At 52.2% G+C, this 12,499-nt stretch overlaps 1 protein-coding gene across 3 annotated transcripts in view; it reads right to left on the minus strand.

The window, feature by feature from the left end:
* The window catches only part of GFI1B (growth factor independent 1B transcriptional repressor), a 109,346-nt gene extending 101,044 nt beyond the window's left edge, over positions 1-8,302 (minus strand). For 2 of the 3 annotated variants that reach the window (XM_085613903.1, XM_085613901.1), the window contains exon 1: positions 6,854-8,302. The gene's annotated coding sequence lies outside the window, so the exon portion shown is untranslated. Of the gene's footprint in view, positions 1-4,864; positions 5,064-6,853 lie in introns of those variants that run through there. The other variant, XM_085613902.1, reaches the window with a different exon arrangement.
* Between the last annotated feature and the right edge of the window lie 4,197 nt (positions 8,303-12,499).

Genomic DNA, 12,499 nt, shown 5'->3' on the forward strand with positions numbered 1-12,499 from the left:
ACCTTCGACATTCGACGAAAGAAGAAGACTGAAGAATCTCCCTTGTGGCCAAGGAGTGGCTACCCTGTGCAAACAGGCACCATCAAGAGACTACCCTTTGCTTTGCTGAAGTTCTACGAGGGACCGACTGCAGAGCCCGACCAGAGCCTTGACTTCCAGACTTCTCCGACCCTGATCCACATCCACAGCCGTGCTGAGATCCGTGGAGGCGACGAGAGACGTGGGACCGGCTACCTGGGAAAAGTGGCTAGTATCTTCAAGCGCAGCTTCTGAGGCACCCTCGAAGTTGTGCACCGGGGATTGAGAAGCCCCAAGCACCATCTGCACCGAAGATCAGCCCCCCACACTCCACGAGTCCTGCGTGGGTCCCTTCTGCATTTTCCTGCTTGCCGCGTATGTCCGGTTGCTTGCCCGCTGGCTAGTGGCCTTTGTGACAACGCATCCTGAAATCTTCACCACTGGTTTGGCTCCTCCAGACTGGCTCCTGCTTCTTTGAAAAAGAGAAGCACCCCAGACCTTCCTGGTCTGCACCAGAAGCAAGTCCTCCGTTCTTCGTGGGTTCCGCTTGCCAAGGCTTGGTGAGTCCTAGTCCAACTTCGACGCCGCCGACAGCAAGAGCCTTCGTGGGACAGCTCGCCTCCTGGTCCTGGTTGTCCTCGACGTTCCCTGGTTCTCGTGGCTGCAGCGACAAGCTTCACCTTCACCTGCAATCTTCACGACATCGCCTGGTTCCTTCCTGGTTCCACGTGGTCACTGGCTAGTGACCTTGACTCTGTCCCCTCTGCTTGCAGGTCTCCTCTCTTCTTGATCCCAGCCTTGGGATCCACCGGACACTCTTCACTGACTGCCTGTCAGCAACTTTCCTTCAGGCATCCATAGAAGTCCACGACGAAACCCGACGCAAGTTCACACCTATGCACCCGCAGCCCGTGGGCTAGGTAACTTGGGTACTTCGGTGCTCACAAGGGTAGTGACTATCCTAGTGTCTAGTTTCTGAGTCTCGACTTTCTAGCTGCTTCAGAAGTGTCCTAAAACTGTTTATTTCTAACTGCTAGTAATTCTATCGACTTTTACGCATTACGCGTGAGTGTTTCCACTCTGCACCTGAATCCCGTGGGCCTCCCACTTCCTAACTGTTGCTAGTGTAGTGTAGCCCCAGCGATTCCCTAGGCCTAGGCCTATCCTATTTCCGTGACAGTGGTCCTTATACCACTTACTTAGTATATGGTTTGCTTGGCCCCTAGGGCCTAACTGTATTACTTACCTGTGTGACTTAATGTATGCTTAAATAAGACTGTGTTGTACTTACCTCTAATCTCATAAAGAGTGCTGAGGGTTTGACTAGAATAAATACATTTATTTTATATATATATCTGTTGTGGTGTCCCTTCATTTGGTAATCAAGGGATTTTATATGGAATCACAGCTGGCTTCACATGCCATTCAGAGTTTAGCCTAAGACTGCTCTTGTCCATGCTACCACTAGGATAGCTGGTCTATAAGGTTGACTTTACAACCAATCACCATAAGGGTATTTGGACTGATATAAGGTGTACACTAGAACTAGTGACATCATACATCAGGCCAACTTCTCACAATCATGACACACCACTCCACCAACAGCAATCCAAGCAGCTCACACCGTTGAAGACATCGTGACACACCACACCACCAGCAGCAAACCAATCAGCTCACACCCTTGAAGACATCATGACACACCACACCACCAACAGCAATCCAAGCAGCTCACACCCTTGAAGACATCATGACACACCACACCACCAACAGCAAACCAAGCAGCTCACACCCTTGAAGACATCATGACACACCACACCACCACCAGCAAACCAATCAGCTCACACCCTTGAAGACATCATGACACACCACACCACCAACAGCAATCCAAGCAGCTCACACCCTTGAAGACATCATGACACACCACACCACCAACAGCAAACCAAGCAGCTCACACCCTTGAAGACATCACGACACGCTACACCACCATCAGCAAACCAAGCAGCTCACACCCTTGAAGACATCACGACACACCACACCACCAACAGCAATCCAAGCAGCTCACAACCTTGAAGACATCACGACACACCACACCACCAAAAGCAATCCAAGCAGCTCACACCCTTGACGACATCATGACACACCACACCACCAGCAGCAAACCAAGCAGCTCACACCCTTGAAGACATCACGACACGCCACACCACCATCAGCAAACCAAGCAGCTCACACCCTTGAAGACATCACGACACACCACACCACCACCAGCAATCCAAGCAGCTCACAACCTTGAAGACATCATAACACACCACACCACCAGCAGCAAACCAAGCAGCTCACACCCTTGAAGACATCATGACACACCACACCACCAACAGCAATCCAAGCAGCTCACACCCTTGAAGACATCATGACACACCACACCACCAACAGCAATCCAAGCAGCTCACACCCTTGAAGACATCATGACACACCACACCACCAGCAGCAAACCAAGCAGCTCACAACCCTGAAGACATCATGGCACACCACACCACCAACTGCAATCCAAGCAGCTCACACCCTTGAGGACATCATGACACACCACACCACCAACAGCAATCCAAGCAGCTCACAACCTTGAAGACATCACGGCACACCACACCACCAACAGCAATCCAAGCAGCTCACACCCTTGAAGACATCATGACACACCACACCACCAACAGCAATCCAAGCAGCTCACACCCTTGAAGACATCATGACACACCACACCACCAGCAGCAAACCAAGCAGCTCACACCCCTGAAGACATCATGGCACACCACACCACCAACTGCAATCCAAGCAGCTCACACTCTTGAAGACATCACGACACACCACACCACCAACAGCAATCCAAGCAGCTCACACCCTTGAAGACATCATGACACACCACACCACCAGCAGCAAACCAAGCAGCTCACACCCTTGAATACATCATGGCACACCACACCACCAACAGCAATCCAAGCAGCTCACACCCTTGAAAACATCATGACACACCACACCACCAGCAGCAAACCAAGCAGCTCACACCCTTGAATACATCATGACACACCACACCACCAGCAGCAAACCAAGCAGCTCACACCCTTGAGGACATCATGACACACCACACCACCAGCAGCAATCCAAGCAGCTCACACCCTTGAAGACATCACGACACACCACACCACCAACAGCAATCCAAGCAGCTCACACCCTTGAAGACATCATTACACACCACACCACCAGCAGCAAACCAAGCAGCTCACACTCTTGAAGACATCATGACACACCACACCACCAACAGCAATCCAAGCAGCTCACAACCTTGAAGACATCATGACACACCACACCACCAACAGCAATCCAAGCAGCTCACACCCTTGAAGACATCACGACACACCACACCACCAACAGCAATCCAAGCAGCTCACACCCTTGAAGACATCATTACACACCACACCACCAGCAGCAAACCAAGCAGCTCACACTCTTGAAGACATCATGACACACCACACCACCAACAGCAATCCAAGCAGCTCACACCCTTGAAGACATCACGACACACCACACCACCAACAGCAATCCAAGCAGCTCACACCCTTGAAGACATCATGACACACCACACCACCAGCAGCAAACCAAGCAGCTCACACCCTTGAATACATCATGACACACCACACCACCAGCAGCAAACCAAGCAGCTCACACCCTTGAGGACATCATGACACACCACACCACCAGCAGCAATCCAAGCAGCTCACACCCTTGAAGACATCACGACACACCACACCACCAACAGCAATCCAAGCAGCTCACACCCCTGAAGACATCATGGCACACCACACCACCAACTGCAATCCAAGCAGCTCACACCCTTGAAGACATCATGACACACATTATCAGCATCAGTACAACTAGCTAACACAACATAACAGACCACCCCATCAGCAGCAATTCAACCACGTCGCTCTAAGACCTGGCAGCATCTGTATTTTGAGATCACGCCGAGAGTTTTGCCCTCTGAACTTTCAGCTTCTCATGAAAACGTCCTTTGAGGAAGTGATTAGTTTGTTCTTAAAAGCAAGGCTTCTGGGCGCTTCAGAGATATCCAAGAATGGTCCAGAATGTGTGACCTCTTCGTACAACTCTATGTTTATCAAATAGCAAAATGCCAAGCGTGTATGCGTGAGGTACCGTTTGAATGATTACAAATGCGCTGAGTGTTTGCAGAGAGTGACCCTGCGGAGCTCTGCATGGGAATCTCCAGCGACCACCACATCCTGCAGGTCCAATCCATGACGTCATTCGAGAGAGATAGGGTAGAAGGCCGGGAGTCCAGTAGGTAAGAATAGCCTGCCCAGGGCAGGTTATTGCCAGGGCTACTTGAATTATGCGGTAGGGGAGGGTCAAATTATGTGACAGGGTTGAGTACATTGTGTGGCAAGAAAAGGCAAGTTATGCGACGTAATGCAGCACATTTTTAATAGTATTACTTGTATTATTTTGTACTTTTTACACACGTTAGCACTGTCTGGGCATTGGGTGACCTCATTAGTACCAGTTTAATACCCACATATAGCAGTAAGCAAAGGAAAGGTGACCATTCAACATTTGCAAAACGCCTCCCACTGCCCTGGAACACCTGCTGCTGCATGGTTATTAACTTTTTGAACAGTTTGAGCTGCAAAACATTTTTTCTTTTTGTTAAAAATATGCATCAGATGATGGTTTATGTGGCAAACGTGGCAGATCTATAATTATGTGGTGGCACAATCGATTGCATAATTCCTTGGCCCTGGTTATAGCAGAACAATCCAATACAGAATGGCACCAACTCTACCTGCTGGAGAAAGCGACACAGTCACAGACATCAGGTTAACAGAGGGCCCTGGGGCCCTGGCATGTGGACGCAGCAGGCCCCCTCCACTCGCAGGGAGGCGCCCTGAGCCCCATATCAAGCACCGCTGCTGCTCTCCAGAAAAGAGGTAGCCCCCACCTCTGCGAGGACGACGGCATCTCTACGCCGACTCTGCTCACACTTGCACACTTAGACACTCAGGCGGACCAGGGAGTTCCCCTCTCGCGGCGGCAGTTCCTGGCATCCAGGCTTGGGATCGGGCACCCGTATTTGCATACTCATTTGCATATGTCCCGCAAGCACTGCAAGCAAGCTGTTCCTGCTGTAAACAGTTGTGGTGTTGTATTTCAGAGGCCTCTGCTGGGACCCACAATCTCCGGCCCTATTCGAGGGTCTTTACTGTGCCCGCCTCGAAGGGGCTTTAAAAAAATGTAGCGCTTGACGGAGATGCTCGTGTGTGATGATATCAGTGTAGCGCACACTACGAAATCAGTCGTCAATATTGCACCATTGGGGCAGTATTATGGCCTCGGTAGTCATCTATTTGATGTGTGCGATCGTGACAGCATGAAGAGGCGGGCAACCATCCTTACATATGAGAGACATATAGAAAGGACTCCGGAGTCCCAAAATTCCAGTGTTTGAGCCTGGTGTGAAGCTAATATAAGCTCTGGTTTAGAGTGTGTTGTTTTGTCTTTTTATAGAACAGGCGTCATTTTAAATCGAACTCATGGAGAAGTGTGGCTCAGGGGTTAGAGGCGGCAGACCGGGAAGCTGAGATCGGTCCTGGACCAGGGTTCAATTCCCGCCTCGGCGGGCCTTGGCTTAAAAATTCCACGTACTCGATAATTCTCACCCCGTGCCTCCTCGACTCACGGGTTCACACTCTGCGACTCTGGGCAATAGCTTGCTTAATCTCCACAACGGCCCCTCGAGGCGGGATGCCTGACTTTCACCTTGTGGATACCCTGCTATCTCACAGGGGAATACCAGGACGGGTTCCCTAAGCAAGCGCCGGGAAACCCACAGCGGGTAGCTGTGCGCTATATAAGCTCAACTACATTTACATGTTACTTCCAGGTGTACTTACACAACCCACCACACTAACTCTCCAGAATCGCATCTAAACACGGAACGCACTCCCAAACAAAATCACACAACCATAAACGGTCATTGTTAAAGTTTGGCTCCGGGTGTTAAGCACAAAAAAACGCCAACATGACGGCGCACTGATGCCATAAAGATGATTAAAAGCGCTTTGCAAAACCGTAACATCATACTCAGGGAACTACCGAGTGATGGGAGATGTGTCTAAAGGGGCAAAATAGTCACCCCCTGTGTGTGTGATTGAATCGACTCGCCCATCAGTTATTGCTTGGGTTTGGGGTGACCTGAGGCGTGAAGGAGGGGTGAGCAAGTACCCGCAGCCCCTTCTCTGTGGTCTGTGACCCAGAGGTCTAGTCCCGGCGAGTGAGGCCACCGCACAAACCCCGCACACTGAGGATCACTGCGGGGGGGGGGGGGGGGGTCTGTGTTAGTGATTGTGAAGTGCCTCCTGGGACCTGGGCTCAATGCAAACCTGTAAGTCTATGTTTCTTCTTCTACAGCAGATGACTGAATTACATAACCAGAAGCCGACCCCTCCCCCCACTTCAAACGCACGCGCACACACAAGTTTTACAATCATAACGTACTTTCTGGATAGCCCTAGCGCTTGCTTCCACTGTCGGGCGGCTTCCTAGCTCTGTAAACACAGGTATTATTACGATTACCCTACTTGGTCTTATCAACCTATGATGGATGAAAGGCTGAGTCAGCCCTATCCTTATTCGAACCTGTGAAATGTGGGTTGCCACCCTGCCGCTCTATTGTGCCAAGTTCGCACAAACCCGAAACTAAAATACGACGAGAAAGTAAAACAGACAAAATAAGGCACGGACATATAATGATCTAAGGGTGTGTGACACTCACCTGTCCAGGACTCTGTGTTCCAAGTGCTGGGCGAGGAGGCCAGCGGTCCAGGGGCGCAGCGGGGCTCACACGTGTGGTGCAGCACGCAGACTGGGGTGCAATGAGCAGTCAGTCCTGGGGGGAAGTGTTCACTCTTGAATGTACAGGACTTGTAGAACAGACTCCGCGGCCCTATGCTGAAATGCCTGGTCCTGGGGTGGAGTCTGCAGTGCTGAGAAAAACTGTGTCGTTTTACAATATAGTGAACTGTCCTTGTGTTAAGTGCACAGCCCTAGGCTGAAAGGCGTGGTCCTTGGGCGGAGTGTCCAGTGCTGAGGGAAGGAACACGCGTCGTTTTACAGCGAAGTGAGCTGCCCTTGTGTGAAATGCACAGCCGTATGATGAAATGCGTGGCCATGTGGTGGAGTGTCCAGTCCTGAGATGGAGTGTCCAGTGCTGAGGGAAATGTGTCGTTTCACAACAAAGTGAGCTGCCCTTGTGTGGAATGCATTGTCCTGTGTTGAAATGGGTGGCTTTGGGGTGGAGTGTACAGTCCTGGGATGAAGCGCGATCTTCGGGGCCGAAGTGAGATGTCTTTAAATGGAGTGAGCGGGCCTGGGTTGAAGTGCACAGTCCGGGGGAGAAGCGAGTTGCCCTTCGATGGAGTGCGCTGTTCTAGATCGAAGTGCACAGCCCGGGCCCGAAGTGCGCTGTGTTTCAATGGAGTGTGCAGACTTGGTTGGAGGGCGCAGGGGGCCGGTGCCCTTCGGTGGAGTGCGCAGTCCTGGCCCGAAGTGCGCTGTGTTTCAACGGAGTGCGCAGACCTGGTTGAAGCGCGCATCCGGGGCCGTCGCCCTTCGGTGTAGTGCGCAGTCCGTGCCTTCGATGCGCAGTCCTGGACGCGGTGCGCAGACTTGGGCCGAAATGTGCAGTCCCGCGGGAAAGCGCAAGTCTTGGGGCGAAGTGCGCAGTACTTGGCTTAAGTGGTCAGTCCTGGGGTGGGGTACATGGCCAGGGGTGAATTGTTCAATCCTGGACTGAAATGCGCAGTCGTGGAATGAAGTGTCCTGGCATGGAGTGAGGTGCCACACCTCAGCCAGAGTGCTTGATCCTGTAAGAGTGCAGGGCCTGGGCCGAAGTGCGCAATGCTGTTGTTGAGTGCAAGTTCTGGGCCGAAGTGCACAGTTCTGGACTGAAGTGCGCAGTCCTTGTTTAATGTCCTAAATCCCGGGGTGAAGAACACGTCCGGGCAGCTGTACGGTGAAGTAGACAGGCGTGGATGCAGAGCACAGTCCTTCGCCGAAGTGAGCAATTGTTGGCCGAAATGCACAGTCAAGAAGTGCGCAGTCTTGGGGTGAAGTGAGCAACCCTTTGCCGAAGTGCCGAGTCTTGGGGTGGGGTACACGTCCAGGGGCCTACAGTGAACCTGCTGCTCCCTGACAGGATATCTGTGTCTCCCTCCGCTGTGCCTGGGCCGCTACACGCACTTCTGTTTTTCTACCCACCGTTGATTTTTCAATCTGATTACTTGTGTCAAAATCTGGCGACCAATGGCGAGGCGCGGAGTTAGCGGTATTTGCTTATCAAAACTTCCCAGACTTGTGACACTGAGCGCCTCACTCTAGTAACCGCACAGACGAGACCTGCCCTCCGCCCCTGGGCGCACCCTTGTGCAGGTCTGCACTAACAGTAGTGCGGCCTAGAAATATGGGTCTACATAAACATTCACACATTCTAGTGCTTTGTAAAGTGCCGCTTCCGAGCGCTAGCTCACGAGGCAGGCAGGTGGAAGTCCAACCCCGGAGTAGAGGGGGCTCCAGCTGGTGCTGTCCGAGCCCCCACAGACAGGACGGAGGCTGGGCACAGTCATATTGCCCACCGTGCACCAACCAGGAGTGCTTTGAAGCAGATTACGCTGTCAATCGAAGCACTATAAGGAATCTGTTAATTTCCATGTTGAAACCAGGCAGAAGTCAGACCACCGAGACCTCAGCAGTGTCAGACGCCTCCTGCCAAGCAGCACCAGACCTCTCGCACCCCACGTCCCATACACACCAGACATTCCCTGCACATCAGACATCTACTGCACATCAGTCATCCTCTGCACATCAGACATCCTCTGCACATCAGACACCCCCTGTACTTCAGACATCCCCTACACATCAGACATCCCCTGTGCAAGCAGTGTCAGACCTCTCCTACACAAGCAGAGCCACCAGACCTCTCCTACCCAAGCAGGGTCAGACCTCTCCTACCCACACAGAGTCGGACCTTTCCTACCCAGGCACTGTCAGATCTCTCGCACCCCGCATCTCCTACATATTATACATCCCCTACACAACAGACATCCCCTGCACATCAGACATCCCCTGCACATCAGACATCCCCTACACATCAGACATCCACTGCACATCAGACATCCCCTGCACATCAGACATCCCCAGTAAAAGCAGTGTCAGACCTCTCCTACCCAAGCAGGGTCAGACCTCTCCTACCTAAGTGGTGTCAGGCCTCTCCTACCCAAGCAGTGTCAGACCTCTCCAACCCACACAGAGTCTGACCTTTCCTACCCAAGTAGGGTCAGACCTTCCTAGTCAAGCAGTATGACAACGTTCCTCTCCAAACAGTCTCAGACATCCGCATCCGTCATGTGTCAGACCTCGTCTCCCACCAAACCAGTGTTAGACCTCCTCTGCCAGGCAGAGTCAGACCTCTCCAATTCATGCAGTGTCAGACCTCTCCTACCTATGTAGTGTCAGACCTCATCTACCCAAAGAGAGTCAGACCTCTCCTATTCAAGCAGAGTCAGACCCTTTCTGCCTAAGTAGGGGCAGATCAATTCTACCCAAGCAAGGTCAGACCTCTCCTATCCATGCAGTGGCAGACCTCTCTAATCCATGCAGTGTCAGACCTCTTCTACCAGGTAGAGTCAGGCCTCTCCCATCCATGTGGTGTCAGATCTCTTCTACCAGGTGGAGTCACACCTCTCCTATACATGCATAGGGTGGCCTCTCCAATCCAAGCAGTGTCAGACCTCTTCTTCCAGGTGGAGTCAGACCTCTCCTATACATGCATAGGGTGGCCTCTCCAACCCATGCAGTGTCAGACCTCTTCTACCTATGTAGTGACAGGCCTCTCATGTCCATGCAGTGTCAGACCTCTCCTACCCAAGCAGAATCAGATATTTTCTGCCCAAGTAGGGTCAGATCAATTCTACCCAAGCAGTGTCAGACCTCTCCTACCCAAGGAGAGCTAGACCTTTCCTACGCATGTAGGGTCAGAAAGCTTGTACTCAAGTAGTCAGACTTCTCCTACCCATGCAGTGTCAGACCTCTCCAACCCCAACAGTCAGACTTCACCCACCCATACAATGTTAGACCTCTTCTACCTAGCAGAATCAGACCTCTTCTACCCAACACAGCCCAGACCACTTCTTCCTGGAGTCAGACCTCTCTTACTCAAGTACCGTCACACCTCTCCTCTCCAAGCAGTGTCAGACCTCCTCCAGCCAAGAAGGGTCAGAAGTCTACACAAGCCGGGTCCGTCCTCTCCTACACTTGCAGTGTCAGACCTATTCTACCCAAGAAGTACCCAAGAAGCGCCAGACGTCTCCTACTCATTCAGCGCCAGACCACTCCTATCCAAGCAGTGTCAGACATCTCCCACCCATGAAGTGTCTGACCTCTCCCACCCATGCAGTGTCTGAACACTCCTATCCAAGCAGTGTCAGACCTGTTCTACCCAAGAAGTACCCAAGAAGAGTCAGACTTCTCCTACTCATGTAGTGCCAGACCTCTCCTATCCAAGCAGTGTCAGACCTGTTCTACCCAAGAAGTACCCAAGAAGAGTCAGACTTCTCCTACTCATGTAGTGCCAGACCTCTCCTATCCAAGCAGTGTCAGACCTGTTCTACCCAAGAAGTACCCAAGAAGCACCAGACTTTTCCTACTCATGCAGCACCAGACCTCTCCTATCCAAGCAGTGTCAGACATCTCCCACCCATGCAGTGTCTGAACTCTCCTATCCAAGCAGTGTCAGACATCTCCCACCCATGCAGTGACTGAACTCTCCTATCCAAGCAGTGTCAGACCTGTTCTACCCAAGAAGTACCCAAGAAGAGTCAGACTTCTCCTACTCATGTAGTGCCAGACCTCTCCTATCCAAGCAGTGTCAGACCTGTTCTACCCAAGAAGTACCCAAGAAGCACCAAACTTTTCCTACTCATGCAGCACCAGACCTCTCCTATCCAAGCAGTGTCAGACATCTCCCACCCATGCAGTGTCTGAACTCTCCTATCCAAGCAGTGTCAGACATCTCCCACCCATGCAGTGACTGAACTCTCCTATCCAAGCAGTGTCAGACCTGGTCTACCCAAGAAGAGTCAGACTTCTCCTACTCATGTAGTGCCAGACCTCTCCTATCCAAGCAGTGTCAGACGTGTTCTACCCAAGAAGAGTCAGACTTCTCCTACTCATGTAGTGCCAGACCTCTCCTATCCAAGCAGTGTCAGAACTGTTATACCCATGCCGAGTCAGACCTCTTCTACATAAACAGGGCCAGAATCATTCTACCATAACAGAGTCAGACCTCTCCAACCCATGCAGTGTCAGACCTCCCCATCTAATAAGTGTCAGTCCTCCTCCACCCAAGCTGGGTCAGACCCCTTCTTCCCATAGTCAGACCTGTCAACCCAACCACTGTCAGACCTCTACTATTCAAGCAGTGTCAGACCTCTTCTAGTCAAGAAGGGTCAGAACTCTCCTACACCAGTCCTGTCCGATCCATGCAGTTTCAGACCTCTCCTATCTAAGCAGCGTCAGACCTCTATACCTCTAACACCCATGGACTAGGGTCTGCCCCCCTTGGGCCCCACCCCCCCCCCTTTGGGACTTCACGTCCTGGAGCAGACATAGTCTAAGGACAGCTCCTCAGAGGGTTTCAATGCACCTGCCATGAAACCTTGCCAGACACCGGGGTCTGTCCCTGGACCCCCTCCCTTTAGGACGTCACCTTCTGGAGCAGACCTAGTCCAAGGACAGCGCCTACAGGTCCTCACAGGGTTTCAATGCACCTGCCATGAAGTCATGCCAGACACCAGGGCCTCTCATTGGCCCTCCTCCCTTTAGGACGTCACCTTATGGAGCAGACCTAGTCCAAGGACAGCGCCTACAGGTCCTCACAGGGTTTCAATGCACCTGCCATGAAACATTCCAGACACTAGGGCCCGTCATTTCACCTCCCCCTTTAGTGACCTCATCTTATGGAGCAGACTTAGTCCAAGAGTGGTTTCAGGTCCTCACAGGGCTTCAATGTTCCTGTCATGAAGTCTTGCCAGATCCCAGGGCCTGCCCTTTGACGCCCTCATGGTCTGGAGCTGACACCGTCCAATGACAGGTCCTCTCAGTCAGCTGCGCTCTGTACTTCACTGGCAGGTGGGTTCTCCTCCTCAAAGATGAGGTCCAGCACATTATCGACACGCAGGTGAGTCCCCTCCTTAAAGGTCAGAACGCCATCGGCTCTTCTGCAGCTTCGGCCCAGGCGTTGTCTTCGTCCAGAAGGGCTCGAGCAACCAGGACCTTTATAGCCCAGGGGCCCTGTTACACATAGGGCGCACATGCCCGTTGCGCCCCCGGGGCGCTTTCCATGATACGGCCCTGGATATGCGGT

The sequence above is a fragment of the Triturus cristatus genome, chromosome 1_2 (assembly GCF_964204655.1).
Source record: "Triturus cristatus chromosome 1_2, aTriCri1.1, whole genome shotgun sequence".
Classification (NCBI taxonomy): domain Eukaryota; kingdom Metazoa; phylum Chordata; class Amphibia; order Caudata; family Salamandridae; genus Triturus; species Triturus cristatus.